This window comes from Myxine glutinosa, chromosome 10, assembly GCF_964187855.1.
Source record: "Myxine glutinosa chromosome 10, kmMyxGlut1.1, whole genome shotgun sequence".
Lineage (NCBI taxonomy): Eukaryota > Metazoa > Chordata > Myxini > Myxiniformes > Myxinidae > Myxine > Myxine glutinosa.
Genome location: NC_136270.1, coordinates 73,085,038 through 73,103,182, shown reverse-complemented (window position 1 = coordinate 73,103,182; position 18,145 = coordinate 73,085,038).

The window sequence follows — 18,145 nt, the reverse complement described above, 5'->3', positions numbered from 1 at the left end:
TAGTCTTTGGTAATGCTAATGGCTCGAACGTCGGGTTGCTAAAAACCGCTCGGCAACTAACTAGACCATCCAAACCGGGGTTCGAGCGGTACTTGTCTCCCTAGTCTGCGGAGGGACGGATAAAGGTATTCGGGATAAACCCTGGGCCCATAACCCTGATCCGTTCCATCCCGTGGGATAGCGTTACAAGTACCAGGAACGGGGAGACGGCCAGCTTAACAGGACAAGGGGCTAATCACCCCCTTGCTAACGGGAGAGCCGTCCTCCGTATCTGTAACAATAACTTTCTTCTAATCTCAAAACTCTTTCCTTTCTGTCACTCATTGTAATGACACCTCATTGGTCAGAGTATGGGGGATGGATCAGTGGATGCCTTTGTTATATTCACCATATAACATGGTGTATATCGGTAATTTATGCAACCGCCATAATAGCATATCCCAGCATGCCCTGCGCCCGTTGGCCTGCCTTTCTTAAAAACAGCTCATAATACATCCTCTTTCTCAGAAGAAAACTATGACAGATACAAATACACCGAATGGAAAGGAAGAAAACACATTGGCCTGCAGCTCAAGACATGGATCTGCCCAAGCATCTGACCAGTCTGAATTGAGGTGCTCGTGGCGGAGAATGTACTGGGGTAGGTGTAGATGTTGGTGGTTCTTGGTCAGCACCTTGCTGTTCCACAGTGGTGGTGTGGTCAATGTTGGTTTTTCTGAAGCATCTGTAGCTAAGGCTATCTTGTTTGGGTTTCTGGCGGCGGTTCTGCTTCAATATGATTCCTGTTTCCATGACGAATTCATAAGATCTGGGTGGTGGATGCAAACGCTGGGTTCCAAGTGTGGGACAGTCTGGCCTCCTTGTAAATCCAAAGTTGTCCACCAGACTAAAGAGGTCCGAGTTCAGTTCAGAGCCAGCTCATCAGTCAAAATATTATTTATGAGATGCTTGACGACATCCACGGGCCTCTCTCGAGTCGTGTTATGATTACCCTGCACTCGCGAAGCGAAAAGCAGGGTTAGGCATTCGGGTGTGTACGTACGTGTGGTGTACGTACGTGCGTGTCTGCATTTTTAAAATTCAGTTTCTCGGCAATCGTTGGTTCCGATTGACACAAAATTTTACCATAGGGAGCGCCTCTGCCTGCAGAAATTTTTATTCGTAATTGTGACATCATAGGTCACATGGTACGGACGCCATTTTGGAAAACCGTCACACCTCTATATCTCCCAAAACGCTCAATGGAAAAAAAACATGAAACAAGGCTCATTGTCAAGTACTCCCCATGGGTAATATATGTTCATGATGATGTCATCGAGGGTTTCATAATGACGTCATAATTCGACAAGTACAACGCTTGATCTTATCAGTAAGAATTTTTTTTTTCTCTGCAACAGTTAGTCCAATGGACACGAAATTTTGACCATAGTAGCACCTCCTCCTGTATAATTTTTTTATGATAATTATGATGTCATAGGTCATGTGGTACAGGTGCCATCTTGGAAATATCGAAAAACGTTGCACCTCGATATCTCTGAAACCGCTCCATGGAAAAATTGAAACATGGTGCTTTGTCAAGTACTGCCAATAGGGAATAGGATATGTTAATGATGACATTGGTACCCAAATTATTTAGGAAGTCCATTTTGAAGAGGTTGTCTGCACATGGCCATCAATTGCCCTTCATGACCATAAACGATGTCAAATCCTTCCATGTTAGTGCCCTCCCCCACATCATCTCCTTCATGCCTGGGTCTTTCCAAACCCCACTCCTTCTCTGTGCAACCTCCTCCCCCCCCTTTCTTACACATCCCTCTACTTCATATTCCACCTTTCTGAATCTCCTCACCACACCTCCTCAAAGCCTCCACACCATACCACCCTCTTTCATCTTCACCCTCATGCCATCCCCTTTCAGCTTCCCCCTTAACCCACCCCCTGTTTCCCTCCTGTGCCGCAGTTTCCCCGGTTTTCCCCACTTCTCTACCCTGCGGCCCTTTGGCTCCTCCTCCACACACCCTCACACCACATTCCCTTTCCTAGCTCTATTCCCCCAACCCTTTCCACATTCCTGCACCCCACCAACATGGCCCCTCCTCTGGTCCTAATTGTGTGGACCATAACCATCTGAGGCCTCTGCTCTAACCTGATACATCTGTAAATTCAGGCTGATAACCCAGACATCATCTGTTTAACATAATCCTTCCTCCCACAAGACATCCCTGGTTCCTTAGTTTCTCTCCCTGGCTATTGTCTCCTCCAGTTTGATAGAACCCCGTCCTGTCAGCGGAGTTGCGATTAACATCAAGACCCTCATTTCTCACCATCCATGTACCTGTACTGCTATATTGTTGTCTGTGTGTTGTACCATCCTTCCAACAGTGACGATACCATTTGCTTCTCTCTCTCAGAGGCCATGGACCAACTTTTAACCATTCATCCAAACTCTCCCTTCCTTATATGTTACTCTCCAAACTCTCTGCCCATGGCATCCAAGTCCAACTCCACACATGCCTTACTGACTTCCTCCCCTCTCGTAGCCAATGTGTGGCACTCAACAGCATTCTTTCATCTCTCCCTGTCAAGGTTTGAGTTCCCCAAGGCAGTATTTTGAGTCCGTTCCTATTCCTGATATCTATCAAAGATCTCTCTGACTCTCTGGAAAATCCTCTTTATCTCTTTGCTGATGGCACTACCCTCTGCCATGATATCCCTCTTCCTTCAGATAGGCAGGCTGCAGCCTCTTCCCTCTCTGCAGACTTTGACAGATTCACGAGCTGGTCAAACACTTGGAATTTTTTTTTTAATTTTGACAAATCTCACATTCTCACATTACCTCTCCAAAAGGAGTCTGGCGAACACTCCCATTTCCTTTCTTCACAATCCTTGTAAAAAAGTTCATTAACTTAAACGTTCAGACCTTACTATCAGCTAGGATATTTCTTGGTCAAACCACACTTCGAAGTTGGCTTCCAAAGCAAGTCACCATCTGGGTATTCTCTGTTGTACAAAGTCCTTCATCAGCACACCTGAACTCTTATCCACCTGCAAGGCCTTAATTCGCAGCTTGTAGTACTGCTCTCCCCTCTGGGATGGCTCCCCTGCCTCACACCTTTCTCAGCTTTATGCCATGGAAACAAAGGCCTTCCAAATCATTGGAATCTGCTGTGATGAAGCTGCCTAATGGACCTATCACTTTCACATTGCAGACAGGTCGGTGGTCTCTACGGTTGATGTTTCTCATGGAAGTTTCAGAGCTCTGTACAGCAGAGCACAATAAGTGCTTTTTTGTTGTTTTTCATATTTGTCATCATGGTTTTGTGTCAGGTGTTGTGTACTGTAATTGGTATCCGTTAAGGTTGTAGTCATGTAACATATTGGCAGGTAATTGTATTAGTTTTATTTGGGAGAGTCGAGCTAAGGCCTACTTGATTGTCACCCCTAGTCGAGCAGTGAATTCAGTTGGAAATATGGTTGGGAAATGGGGTAACAGTGAGCAAGGTAATTGGGAAACAAGATTACAAATGGTGTGATGCATACTTGATGTGGGCCTTATCAGGGATAGTGGAAATGGTGGGTAGTGATTGTTGTAGTAAGTGTGGTATGAAAGCTCACATGAAGGGAGTTAAGACGTTGATAGAATGGATAGTTACTTCAGAGCAGGTATCAGATTGTGAAGAATTTGTAGACAAAAGTTGGTTACGTTTGTGGAGAGTCTACTGAGGCAATTGGCAATGGTGAGGTGGTAGCAGGTGCAGGCAGTTGTGAGAGTGCAGCAAGTTTAGGCAGTGATGTGGGCATAGCAAGAGCAGGCAGTCGTGAGGATGTAGCAAGTGCAGGCAGTGGTGAGGGTGCAGTGAGTGCAGGCATTGGTGAGGGCATAGCAAGAGCAGGCAGTCGTGAGGATGTAGCAAGTGCAGGCAGTTGTGAGGGTGTAGCAAGAGCAGGCAGTTGTGAGGATGTAGCAAGTGCAGGCAGTAGTGAGGGTGTTGCAAGTGCAGGCAGTTGTGAGGGTGTAGCAAGAGCAGGCAGTCGTGAGGATGTAGCAAGTGCAGGCAGTAGTGAGGATGTAGCAAGTGCAGGTAGTTGTGAGGGTGCAGCGAGTGCAGGCAGTGTTGAGGGTGCAGCGAGTGCAGGCACTGTTGGTGTAGCGAGTGCAGGTAGTGGTGATGGTGTAGAGAGTGCAGGTAGTGGTGAGGGGGTAGCGAGGGCAGGCAGTGGTGAGGGTGCAGCGAGTGCAGGCAGTGTTGAGGGTGCAGCAAGTGCAGGCACTGTTGGTGTAGCGAGTGCAGGTAGTGGTGAGGGTGCAGCAAGAGCAGGCAGTCGTGAGGATGTAGCAAGTGCAGGCAGTTGTGAGGGTGTAGCAAGTGCAGGCAGTGGTGAGGGTGCAGCGAGTGCAGGCAGTGGTGAGGGCATAGCAAGAGCAGGCAGTTGTGAGGGCATAGCAAGAGCAGGCAGTCGTGAGGATGTAGCAAGTGCAGGCAGTCGTGAGGGTGTGGCATGTGCAGGCAGTGGTGAGGGTGCAGCGAGTGCAGGCAGTGGTGAGGGCATAGCAAGAGCAGGCAGTTGTGAGGGCATAGCAAGAGCAGGCAGTCGTGAGGACGTAGCAAGTGCAGGCAGTTGTGAGGGTGAAGCAAGTGCAGGCAGTGGTGAGGGTGCAGCGAGTGCAGGCAGTCGTGAGGGCATAGAAAGAGCAGGCAGTCGTGAGGGTGCATCAAGTGCAGGCAGTGGTGAGGGTGCAGCGAGTGCAGGCAGTGGTGAGGGTGCAGCGAGTGCAGGCAGTGTTGAGGGTGCAGCGAGTGCAGGCACTGTTGGTGTAGCGCGTGCAGGTAGTGGTGATGGTGTAGGGAGTGCAGGTAGTGGTGAGGGGGTAGCGAGGGCAGGCAGTGGTGAGGGTATAGTAGTGAGTGCAGGTAGGGTGAGAATGTAGTAATAGAGAGCAGTCGGTAGGAATGAGGCTTGGGAGATGAAACTCTTCATTCTGCAGGAAGGATTGTAGATAGTCGTGTGCAGTTTTGAAGCAGCACGAGTTAGGGATAGTGAAGGAAGGTTCAATGGCATCGTATCGAGCCACAGCAGGAAGAGGTTGGTTGTGGTACACCTTGCATCAAATGACAGAGGGAACTGAAAAATTGTTACAGGATATTGGTTAAGCGACTGATAGCAAAGGGTTGTGGGGTAATGTTTTTGGGACTCTCCCAATATTAGGAAGTGGAATATAATTTATGAGCAGAGCGATAGATGTCAACCTATGGTTGGAAGAATGGTGTAGGTGGGATGGTTTTGCATTTAAGAAGCAGTGGGAATCATTTCGGGGGCAAATAGAGTGTTTCCAGAAGGCTGGCCACGTGCTAAATAGAAAGGGGGCAGCAAGGTTTGCAATGGGAATTGAGGAAGGAATTCAGACTTTTTTAGGTTTGAGAAGGGTGGAAAAGTTGTAAAGGAAGGAACTAATGGCGTACTTGTGATTGGTAAGGCCAGGCAGGAAAACACAATTTCAGGAATGGAAAAGTTAAACTTATTCTATACTAATGTCAGGAGTTTGTATAATAACATGGAAGATATTTCGGCCAAAGTAGATATAGCGAGGAGTACGATATAGTTGCAGTGAGACATGGTTTAATGAGGAGAGTGACTGGAAGACAGGATTAGAAGGATACAAGGTGCATCGGTGTGATAGGAAGGAGAAAATGGGAGGAGGTGTAGAAATCTGGGTGAAAGACAGCATTACATGACAGAAAGGGATGACATGATGGAGGGAATTAATGTCGAGGATTCTGTATGGATGGAGAATGGGAATTGTAAAAACAGTAAGATTCTGGTGGGAGACTTTTATAGGGCTCCTGGTGTGAGGGCAGAGGAGGAAGGAGGAGTACATGAAGAATTCAGAAGGGCATGTGGTAAGGGAAGAGTATTGATTATGGGGGATTTTAACTTGACAGGGATAGATTAGATCCAGGAACAGGGAAAGGGCAGATGAGGATTTCCGAGATCGAGTCCATGTGGCTGTGGAGCAGGTGGAGGTAGGGAGTATTTCGGATCAAGTGACCGTAACATAGTGTGTGCAAGGATTCTGTTAATAGTTAGAGTTCAGGATAGTAGAGTAAGGCTATTAGATTTTGGGAAGAAGAGAGTAGGGTGATGTAGATTGGGAGAGACTAACAAGAGGACAATCAGCATCGGAGAAATGGGAAACCTACAAGGAGTGAATGAGTTCAGATGAGGTATAGTCCACGAGGTGTAAAACTAGAGGCAGAAAGAAGCCAAATGGTATAGTAGTAAGATAAGGAGTGCTATTAAGGAGAAGCAGATGGTATTTATGATGTCTCTAATAACAGGACTGGAATCAGACTCATACCAGTTTAGGAGTCATCAGAGGCTACTAAAGAAACATTGGGGCAATACCCCCGGTGCTCACCTGTTAGAATAAACAGTATACTGCACCGACTAAGGGTATTTTAAACCAATTTCAATGGTTGCTAGAAGACAGGGCAGCATGTAGAATCATACTAACATAATCATAGACTTGAAACAAACAAAGGAAAAAATACCTATTCTGGGGGGCAACCCTCCTCCCCAACCCCACATACCTCCTTGGACCCCAATTTTTCTAATGCCTTGAACAAACATTGGTACATCATGGTTGATTAAGGTTGTGGTCAAGTTTCATCGAAATTCCGTGTGTAGTTTCTGAGAAGAAAGCAAATACCTATTTTGGGGGGCAACCCCCTGTAGACCCCCAAAGGGGCAGATTTTTTAAATGCCGTGAACAAACATTGGTACATCACGAAGGTGAAGGTCGTGGTCAAGTTTCATCGAAATTGTGTGTGTAGTTTCTGAGAAGATAGCAAATACCTATTTTGGGGGGCAACCCCCCCCCCTGTAAATCCCCAAAGGGGCAGATTTTTTTAAATGCCGTGAACAAAGATTGGTACATCACGGGTGGTGAAGGTTGTGGTCAAGTTTCATCGAAGTAGTGTTTGTAGTTTCTGAGAAGATAGCAAAATACCTATTTTGGGGGGCAACCCCCCCCCCTCACCTCACCCCCCCCGCCGTATACCCCCAAAGGGGCAGATTTTTTTTTAATGCCGTGAACAAACTTTGGTACATCACGGGTGATGAAGGTTGTGGTCAAGTTTCATCGAAGTATTGTGTGTAGTTTCAGAGGAAAAAGCAAATTCCTATTTTGGGGGTCAAACCTGGATCCACTTTGACCCCGGTAAACCCTCCTAGACCCCGATTTTTTAAATGCCGTGAACAAATTTTAGTCACAACACAACAACAAATAACATTTGTGCCAAATTTGGTCGCAATCCCATCAGCGGTTTCGGAGAAGAAGTGTTGACGGACTGACGGACGGACAACGCGCCATCGCATAAGCTCCCCTGAACTTCGTTCCAGGTGAGCTAAAAAAAATCACTTGGTCTTCTTCTTCTTCTTCTTAAATAAGGCCACAATTATCCCCGGCTCTTGGAGGTTGGCTTGGTCAAGTATTTCACGAACCGGCTGGCCAGGCACAACGTTCAAGGAGGTTAGGTCAGGAATTTGTAATTTGTTTGTGGTGCCGTAGATAGCTCGCCTAATCTTCGCGAAGGGCACCGTGGGATCTTACCGTCCATAAACGAATGTCGGCAGCCCATTTATCGTCCATCCAAGGGATGACACACACATGGATGAATCACCCTGCCAATGAAACACTGGGATGACAATTTATAGCTGGCTTGGGATTCGAACCCAGGCTATACAGCTTGTAGGCAAGTGTGCATACCTCTCTACCATCCTGCCAGCGCAGTTAAGAAAATAATTCGGCATACCGAAAGAGTATGAGAAGGATAGAGCAAAAAATATGAAACATTCTCGATATAGCAAGACATTCTGTACATAAGGATATTGTAATACGGACCGGGAGTTCAGCGGTTAACCACGAGGAGACTCCTCAGATCAGCTGCTCGACTTGAGGCCACAGGTCATGAATAACTCCACAATACAGACAATGTTACATAAAGGACGGTCAACCACGGATGCCGATTGAAACCACCAAACCGAGCAGGGTTCTCGCTCTTTTATTAACGCGTTACCTTACCGGTGGTTTGGTCATTGCAATTGGGTACCGTTCCCTCGACTACCACCCGTATACTTATTATAGCTGAGCGAAGCTGTGGGTTGGACATTGGCTGAAGCAGCGGAGCCAATCAGTGGGGCAGAACTTCCCGTCTATCTAGTCTTTACACACAATGTCGAGCCAATGACAGAAAGAGCCAATCGAGCAGGTTTGAAAGCCATTTGCCAACAATATAGCATGTATTAACTAACAAGCACGTACAAAAGCAATGGTCACAAGCATGTATTTACAAAGCAATATTTACACAGCCAAACGGTAGTCAAACAATAAGTAAGCAATACTCAAACATTTACAGGTACTATAACAAGCAGGAACAATTCACAAAGCATATATATATAATTATATATATGACAAGCAGGTAAAGACACCGGAGAAAAAGTAGTTACCCTATCGCCAAACAATTGGATGTAGTCACCGCATGCATTTGGGGATGATTAGGGAGAAATAGGCAAGAGTAAAAGAAAGTAAAGGGAGAAAGGGGCTGTCTGCAACTATGTCGTGAAACGTACAGATTAAGAAACGAATCTGCATACACGAATAAGTGAATAACAGTGCAATTTCCCTTAAACATGGCATGCGTTTGACAACAAAAATACGGAAACCTCTGTATGATACTAACACGGAGATGAACGGATTCGTTGAACACATTTCATTCGGATGGGGTTTGGCCAACACTTCTGTGTTCATTTACGTCATTACATCATCATCATGATGTAAATTGTTCCCACAGTTCTTTATTTAATGAGGAAGGGTGTTACTGTTTAAAAAAAGGCAAAACATTTTTTTTCTGAAGGGGGATTGACACTTATTATTGCCCCGGGGCCTATTCTGCCTCACGTTGGCCCTGCCCTCTCTTGCTGCTTGGGCATTCCTCAGCATTCTGTTTTGTGAATGGCCCCACGACACAGACTGAACAAATGGTTGAACCATCCACGTACCGCACGAATGGTTGAATGGCACTTCCGCTCTCTGAATCCTTGCCAAACCCGACTTTCTGAGGTGCGTCACTCAGAACCAGCTTCAGATAGGTCACTTGAGCATGCCGGGGGTGGGACTTGTTCACCTCCTTGAAGCCGCGAGGACGCTGAATGCCAGAAGGGCGAAGGCTTGATTAAAGCATGGAAGGTTGGTTTGGGAAGGGAATGAGGTTGGAGTATAGAAAGTTGGTTTAGGAAGAGAACAATGGGGAAGGTCTACAATCACAACACATCTCCCTTTCTCCTGATACGAGGATGGCTAACTAAACAATCACAATGGAAATATCTAAACTCCAGGGTTCCTTTATGTATTGGATGTAACTCTAATGCTCTGGAGTCTTTTCCATAACCGCAAAAAAATATTTGTATAGAAGGGTAGAACAAGGCATTCTGCATATAATGGGTAAAGAACAGATTAGGACAAGTGTAGGCCCATTGACAGAGTGGTTCGTGAGTGGTTAGTGATGCACAGGAAGAGTGGTTATATTAATGAGGAAAGCGAGATGGTAGGCTTAGTAAACACTTATTTTACTTCAACATTTACACAAGAACAGTCATGAGAATTGTCGATAGTTGAGAGTAAGGAGGTGAGGAACGGATTTTACAGAAGATCCAGGTTGGAGTGGAGGAAGTAAAGGAACAGCTGGGAAATCTAAGCGTAGGTAAAGCTATAGGCCAGATGATATGCACCGGAGGGTATTGAGGGAGGTGGCTGAGCAGGTGAGCAAGATATTACCGGATATCTTTAATATCTCACTGGAGTCAGGACAGGTACTGGAGGATTGGAGAGTAGCAAATGTCAGACCGTTATTAAATAAAGGATCCAGAGAAGAATTGGGGAACTACACGCCTGGTAGTTTGACCAGCTGTGGGGAAGGTGTTGGCCGCATTGATTACGGACCAGATGAGGAACCATTGTACTAAAATACACAATTTGGTGTCTGTCTGTCTGACGATTTTGGACCACGATACATTTGGTCGTTACTTATCCAATCTCAACCAAACTTGACAGGGAGACTACAAATAAAGACCGCAAAAACGGCTGAACCGATCGCAACTATATTTTGGGTGTGTAATCCTAGGACCCCCTGGAGTAAGATAGGGTATATTGTTTTTCCAATTTTTCCAATTTTCCCAAACACGATGGAATAATATTTACCGATATGAACAGTGATATGAACAGGCTTTTGTTGAAATTCTACAAATACTGTTTATTCTACGTACCAGGAGAGAGTAGATCGACTCCTGACGAACTCTTCCTATATAAACGTGCGGCTCCGAAGTAACACGGCAGCGTGTGCAAAGCGACTGAGAAACAGGTGAAGCAGCCGCTTCTGTGTTACAGATTCGGCGCGCACTCTTCACAGATAAACGTGCGACTGAGAAAGACGTGTAGCGGCTGCTTCCGTTTTGCAGAATTCAATCTTTTTTCAAAATGGGCGCCATGTACTGTTTAGATTTTGATGATTTGCGTGTGATACGATTCAAAGGATGTTTATATGAATCGTTTAAAATTTTAAAAAAGCCTTCAATTTCTGATATTTTGCCTTTTCATTTGGGCCTCCCAACTGAAGCCCCGCCCATAGGGCGGGTACCGTTGCTAGTCATAATAAATGCCCAAGATCAAGGACACTACACCATTGGATTTAAAAAGATGGCGGGACTAAACCAGACGGACAAGTGTAAATTCTGCCAGACAGAAACAGAAAGTACTAGTCACCTGCTCTCGGGATGCAAAAAACTATCAGAACAACTTTACACAATGGCACAACAATGTATGCAAATTGATTCATTGGCATATCTGCAAAAATATAAACATCGCAGTACCAGAAAAACTCATGGAAACATGAACCAAGGGCAATCATTGAAAATGAGGACGTCATGCTCACGTAGGATGTCTGGACGTTGTACTCAGGAACTAAAAGGAAAAGCCAGCAACGCTGATTGAGATATCAGTACCCAGCGATTGTGGCCTAAACAACGCAGAAATCAAGAGAATTACCAAATACCAGGACATCAAAAATGAGGTCAAGAGTTCTTGGAAGCTGAAGAGTATCAACATTGTACCAGTGATAATTGGAGCATCTTTAGGCCAAAGTAGATATTGCGAGGAATGATAAAGAAGAACCTCACCGAAATTTTAAAACCATCCCCGGAAATATCACCACAAATGAAGTTCAGTTCAGTTCACTTTCCCCAATTTTGGCTGTGTCTAGATCTCATTTTATTAATATATTTTCTCATCTTCCTTCTTCGATTTCTCACCCAGGGCTCAACCCTCCCCCTGTGATGACAAATAAAATAATAAACAAAAAAGTTGCCAATCTGGAATCCTAAAATCACGACATAAACAAAAGCATAAATTCAAAACGAAGTTCGTTTTGAATGAGCAATTAAATCATGTAATCCTTGTGGAAATGATGCATCTCTCAGCCACATTGGCATCCAAACTTCCGAGGGTAGGAGGGAGGCATCCATGCAGGAAGGAGGAATGGGTTCACACTGGGCATCAATTGAAACCCTAAACCCCAAGCTACAGAAATGCTATCCACGTTGCACAATTCTGTACACATGTAAACCTGGTACATAAATCAAACAAATGAAGGTAAGAAACAAAACCTCATCTCTTGCATTGGTGCAATGTAAAGAACTGCACAAGTCCGCAGGACATGTCATATTGTGGAATGACACGCACAATCGGTTGATGCAGTAATGAATACAAGTCACATGCTTTGGCTTGGGCTCAGAGGCAAAGGCAAACAGAAGAGCAGCCGCTCAGGTTACCTAGCTCAGATAACACGTGAGCTATAATGGTGCCCATACACAAATAGGCCGAAACGTAGGCTACTGCAGACAAACAACTCGTACTCATAGCACGCACATCGACACACTTCAGGGATCCCATGGAAATGGCTATCGAGAAACCGCCATTGTTGGTGAGAAATCAGAAACAGGAAGTGAAGAGGAATTCATGTTTGGTCCGAGAACCCAACAAAATATCTGTCTAAGCCGTACGTATTGTACTGTTTCCGGTTATAGTGATCACTGATCACCTAGCTCGACTGAAAAGTAGGGGAAAGTAACAACTTCTGTCCACTTGAGGTCTTGTCGAGTTAAACATGAATGCAAAAGTTGTTCAATCCAACCATCTTGGATTTAGGGCAGCAATCGGGGAAATGGCAAATGGTAACAGCCGTGAGGCACATATAGGGGCTGCCGAGACTGTTTCCTTGGCGAAAGGAGCACAATCCTGGACGGTTCGCCAGTCCAACGCAGAATATTCAAATGGTTTAGATACGTCTCCAGAGGATGGCCTTGCAATGCAAAGGGCATTGACCCAAATGTACTTCCATATTTTCACATTCAGAATGAACTGGCACACCTGAGCTCCTCACCACATACAAGGCTTTCATCCGCAGCTCACTGGAGTACTGCTCTCGCTTCTGGGCTGGTGCTCCTGCCTCACTCACAACTAGCTCGGCTTCACGCTGTTGAAACCAAAGCGTTCAGAATCATTGGAATCTCCCGCGATGAAGCTACCGCCGAGGGCCTTTCACTTACTCACCACAGGCAGGTGGGTGGTCTTTCTGTCTTCTACCGACTCCTCTCCGGCCTTGCTCCCCCAGCCCTGTCTGTGCTCTGTCCCCCAAATATTCCTACAGGTTGCACAAGATCTGCCTGCAACCCTCTTATGGTTAAACTGCGAAAATCAAGACTCTCTGCTCACCTTCACTCCTCTTTTCTCCCGCCTCTGGAACAAACTCCCTCACTCTCTTCAATCCCACTCCTCCCTCCAGGTCTTTAAAACAGCTGTTCACCACCATCTCTTATCTTCCCCCATCCAAAACCTTGATCTTTTCTACCCCCACTAATTTCACCCCAAATCCACTTTTTTGAAATACCAACTTCTTTCCTGGAAGTCCTTGGTGTTCTTGTGTTTTATACTTCTCCCACCCCCTCCCCCTGCCCACACCTCCTCCCCCAAGCCCTCTCCCTCCCACACATCTCCCGATGTCCCTGCTCTCAAATGTTGTGTTTGTGTGCTTCCCCTTCTCTCCCCATCTTGTCTACAGCTCCCTCTTGTTATATATTTTGTTTGTCTGTTTGATTTTTTTTTTTGTGATAAATGTTAGCTCTTTCACGAGCCCCGATTGTGTACACACAAAAAAAAAAAAAAAAAAAAAACGCTATACATGAGGATTACTTCATTCGTGGCACTCACCGTGTGATGGTGCCGACAGAACTTCAACCCAAATTAATCTAGCTTGCCCATGATACGCATCAAGGAATTGTAAGAATGAAACAAAGGTTGCGTGACCTCTACTGGTGGCCAAGGATGGGCTCACAAGTACAAGTTGCCATTAAGTCGTGTATTACTTGCCAAATGCATGATAAAACAGCTGTCACTCGGGTTCCACCTTTGCAACCAGTTCCTCTCCCTAATGCTGCAGGAGAAAAGCTTGCCATCGATATTGTGAGACCATTTGATAAGGCCAAATGGACTGTCGCTATGCCATTACCTCAATTGATTACTTCAGCAAATGGCCAGAAGTAGCCTTTACGTCCCAAGTAACATCTGCTGCAGTTATCAAGTTCCTGACTACAGTATTCAGTCGTGAAGGAAACCCGCAGGACTTATCTCTGACAATGGATCTCAGTTTGTTTCAACTGAGTTTGAAACATTCCTGCAGTAAAGAAACATTAAGCACTGCTGTCGTTCTATATATTACCCATAAGCCAATGGGGAGATAGAACTCTTCAACAGAGTGCTTAAGGACTGTTCACACACTGCAAACCTCGAAGGGAAGCCCTGGAAATCATTCGTACCCGACTTCTTGCAAACGTATCGGGCTACCAGACATGCAACAACTCATCAGGCTCCTGCTGAACTTCTCCATGGATGTACATTGCACACCAAGTTGCGCATTGGGGACCGTCAAATCAGCGTACCTGCTGCAAGACTCGAGGATGTGAGACGCTGCGTTCAACAGAAACAAGAGAAGTCTAAACAATAGACAGACAAGCGCCTGAGAGCAAAACCTTCCACCTATCAATGTGGTTCTTTCATGTGAGTTCAGAAACCTGGATTTCACAAGAAAGGACAAACCAAGTTTACCCAACCTCTCAAGATCATTGAACAGAGAAGTCCTGCTACCTTCAGACTCTCTGAAGGGAAAGTGTGGAATGCAATTCATCTCGCACCTGCAAATCAGACCCTAAATGGACTTGCTGCTGAAAGTTTGACAGGTTTTGAAGATTATTTTTATCGGGCACATAACCCTGTCCAACAAATGCCTCCACAAGTTATTACCCCAGGTGTTCGTCGTGGGACCAGACATCGTCGAGCCCTTGAATGGACCAAGGACTTTGTCATGTGACATGTTTACCTTCAATTACATGCTTACTATGTTTTTTTGTTTTTCATTACCAGTTGTTGTTATCTTCACGAAAAAGGAATAATGGGATATGTGGTATGGTGATTCAGTATTCATTATACGAGGGCCAGTCAATAAGTAACCTTAACATGGCAATATAAATTCGAGAATTTCATGTGTGTTGTCGATGACATATGTTATATCTATGGGTAAGAGTCATGTTTTGCCTGTTTTAGATCTGGCAACATTGAGCGTATAACATCAGGAGAGCACTTTCAAGATGGCGGCTCCCTCAGAAGCATGCACCAGGGAGGAGAAACGTTCTGTCATCCGTTTCTTGGGAAGTGAGGATGTGAATCACAGTGAAATCCATCGCAGAATGAAGATGTAATATGGTGACGCATGTTTATCGCTGCAGCAGGTGTACGACTGGGACAGGAAGTTTAAAAGTGGAGTGTCCAGTGTGGCAGACGCTGCTCGCTCGGGCCGGCCTCACACAGCCGACACACCAGAAATGGTTGCAGGAGTTGAGCGCATGCCAAGGGAAAACCGTCGATTTACGCTGGATGAAGTGGTCTCCAAATTGAACATTAGCACACAATGGTTCAGAACACCATATCATTACCAACGTGCTGGGGTTCCGCAAAGTGTCTGCAAGGTGGGTGCCTAGACAACTGTTACGGATTTATGTGAATTTATGTGAATTACTATTCAGGTCATTGCTTATTAATGTTTATTCGATTAAAGGTTGTTGTGATTAAAGGGTCAGGCGCCCTTCTGGGGAAAAGGAGACCGGAAACGGAAGAAGAAAAGACACGAGGTCCGGGAGAAGCGGCGATCTTCTTCTTCCTCGCCCAGCTCCGACGTGAGCGGTGTCGATATTGAGCAGCGTGGGGGACGCTGCGTTTGAAAGCCCGTCTGGCGAAAGGAGTTACCTGCGCGGGGTAATTACCGATTACACGTTAAGTTGCCGTGGGTTCGTGCACGGAACCAAGCGTCCGGCACAAGTCGCCTCCACGTCTACAAGGACGCGTACGGGTCGCACCTTGGGCCTCGCGCGCTTTGCAAGCCGCGCTTTGTTTTGCCCCCCCTTTGCTTGACAAGGAGGTGTGCGCTGCAGCAGCGGTCCCCGGTACGCGACGTGCACGTTTGGAACACGTCAGCCAGGGGTTCGTTCAACCGCCCGTGTGCGGAGAAGCCGACCTTCACCTTTGTCTGGAGGGGCCCAGAGACATTGTGAGGGACAGTGACCATTGAGGGGTCGTGAGTGGGGAAAGGGGGGACATATATAAGATGGCCATCTTCGTAATATTGGTGATTGATTGTTGATGGTTGTTGATGGATTGGGGAATATATTATTGATCAACCCGGATCCTTGGTGTGGGGTTTCTTATTGACTTGAATTGTTGTGTCTTTCATATTGATTGCGTTACGAAAGCATATAAATCATAGATCTTTCTGGCGGAGTTCCTCTCACGGTCCGGGGGTCACCGAGACCAGGTAGTCACCGGGAGGACCACGTAACAGAATTGGGGGCTCGTCCAATTGAATTCCGGGATCTAAAATTGTATAACATAATAAAATAATAATTTTTAGTAATTACAATTTATTAATTAATTATTAATTGGTAAATTTTTGAGAAATTGTGGTAAAGTCTTGGGGGAAGGTTAACAGGTGTTAACGATAGTCACCATGGTGTTTGTTGCACAGAACTTTGCGGTAACACCCAGTGAGGCACAGTTCCGAGCGTTACTAAAAGCGGACCTCTTGAAATTGGCCAAAAACAGTTTCACTTGGAGGTCCGAACTAAATTGAGGAAGGCAGAGTTGCAGACCACGGTGATACAATCTATGGTGGGATTAGGAACATGGGACGAGTCAGCCTGGCAGTGGCTACCCGAAGAACCAGAAGACGTTGAGCTCCGGAAACTGGAGTTGCAATTACGGAGCCAGGAATGGATAAAAGAAGAAGAAAGGAAAGCAGAAAAGGAAAGAGCAGAAGAGGAAAGGAGAGTGGAACGAGAACTCCAGGAAAGGTTAGCAGAAGAAGAAAGGAAAGCAGAAGAGAGGAGAGAAGAGAAACAAGCAGAGGAAAGGAGAGTGGAATGAGAACTCCAGGAAAGGTTAGAAAGGATGAAAACAGAGGAAAGGAAAGCAGAAAAGGAAAGAGCAGAAGAGGAAAGGAGAGTGGAACGAGAACTCCAGGAAAGGTTAGCAGAAGAAGAAAGGAAAGCAGAAGAGAGGAGAGAAGAGAAACAAGCAGAGGAAAGGAGAGTGGAATGAGAACTCCAGGAAAGGTTAGAAGGGAGAAAAGCAGAGGAGAGGAGAGCTGCCAGGGAACTCGAAGCAGAGGAGAGAAAAGCCGAAAGGGAGTTGAAGGAACGTGATCTGGCGCTTCAGCAAGAGATTAAATTCAAGGAGCTGGATTTAATGAGAGAACGGGGAGAGGTACCACCCTTGCTGACGGGGTCGACACCTAGCCAGAACACCTGGGAGGTGGGCAGACATGTGAGGCTGGTTCCACCCTTCAGTGAAAAGGAAGTCACTCAATTTTTTCCACACTTTGAGAAAGTGGCTCGACAGTTAAACTGGCCGGAGGAGGCCTGGACCATACTAGTGCAAAGTGTGCTGGTGGGTAAAGCTCAAGAAATTTATTCGGCGCTACCAATGGACCAATGTGCAGATTATGAGGTATTGAAGAAGCACATCCTCAAAGCCTATGAGTTGGTTCCTGAAGCTTACCGGCAAAAATTCAGGAATGCCAGGAAGAGGGAGAGTGAGACCCATGTGGAGTTTGCCAGAGTGAAAGAAAACATGTTTGATCGGTGGTGTGAGTCGAAAGGAGTCGGGAACGACTTCGAAGCATTGCGTGACCTGATGCTGGTGGAGGAATTTCAACAGTGTGTCCACGAGGACATCAAAGTGTACCTGCAGGAAAAGAAAGTACCAAAGTTGTGGGACGCAGCCACCATGGCAGATGATTATGCCTTAACACACCGGATAGGGGTCCACACACCTAGCTCCTCGCCTAGACTTCAGCAGGGGAGTTATGGAACACCCGGTGCGGAGAACGACAATACATGGCGGCGGCCTCGAGAGGAGTATGGGGACAACGCGGATACCCCAACTGTTCGAAATCAGAGGGCTACGGGCCCAAGACAACCTTATTTCCCGGGGCGCCCGAAGCAGACCACGAGTTTTTCCTCCGGGCCTACTTGCGCCTTTTGCAAAAAACCTGGACACTTGATGTCCAGTTGTTACCTCATGAAAAGGGACAACCCAGAGCGGAGTCCGACTATTACAACTCCGAATGCGATGGCTAGCGTAAGAAATCGCCGACAGAAGAGTTACCAACCATTTATTTATGAGGGGTTTGTCTCACTCGAGGGAGACTTGACTAACCCAAGACCTGTTAGGGTATTGAGGGACACAGGAGCCCATCAATCCTTAATGCTGGAAGGCATTTTGCCATTGTCAAAGAGTACCGCAACTGGTGATAGTGTTCAGTTACAAGGGATCGGTGGCTGTGTTAGTGTCCCACTTCATGTCATCCAGTTTGAATCCGATTTGGTGTCAGGACCGGTCACCGTCGGTTTACAAGCCACGCTTCCTGTAGAGGGAGTATCTGTGATTATCGGGAATGATTTGGCCGGGGGGCAAATTTATGGTAAC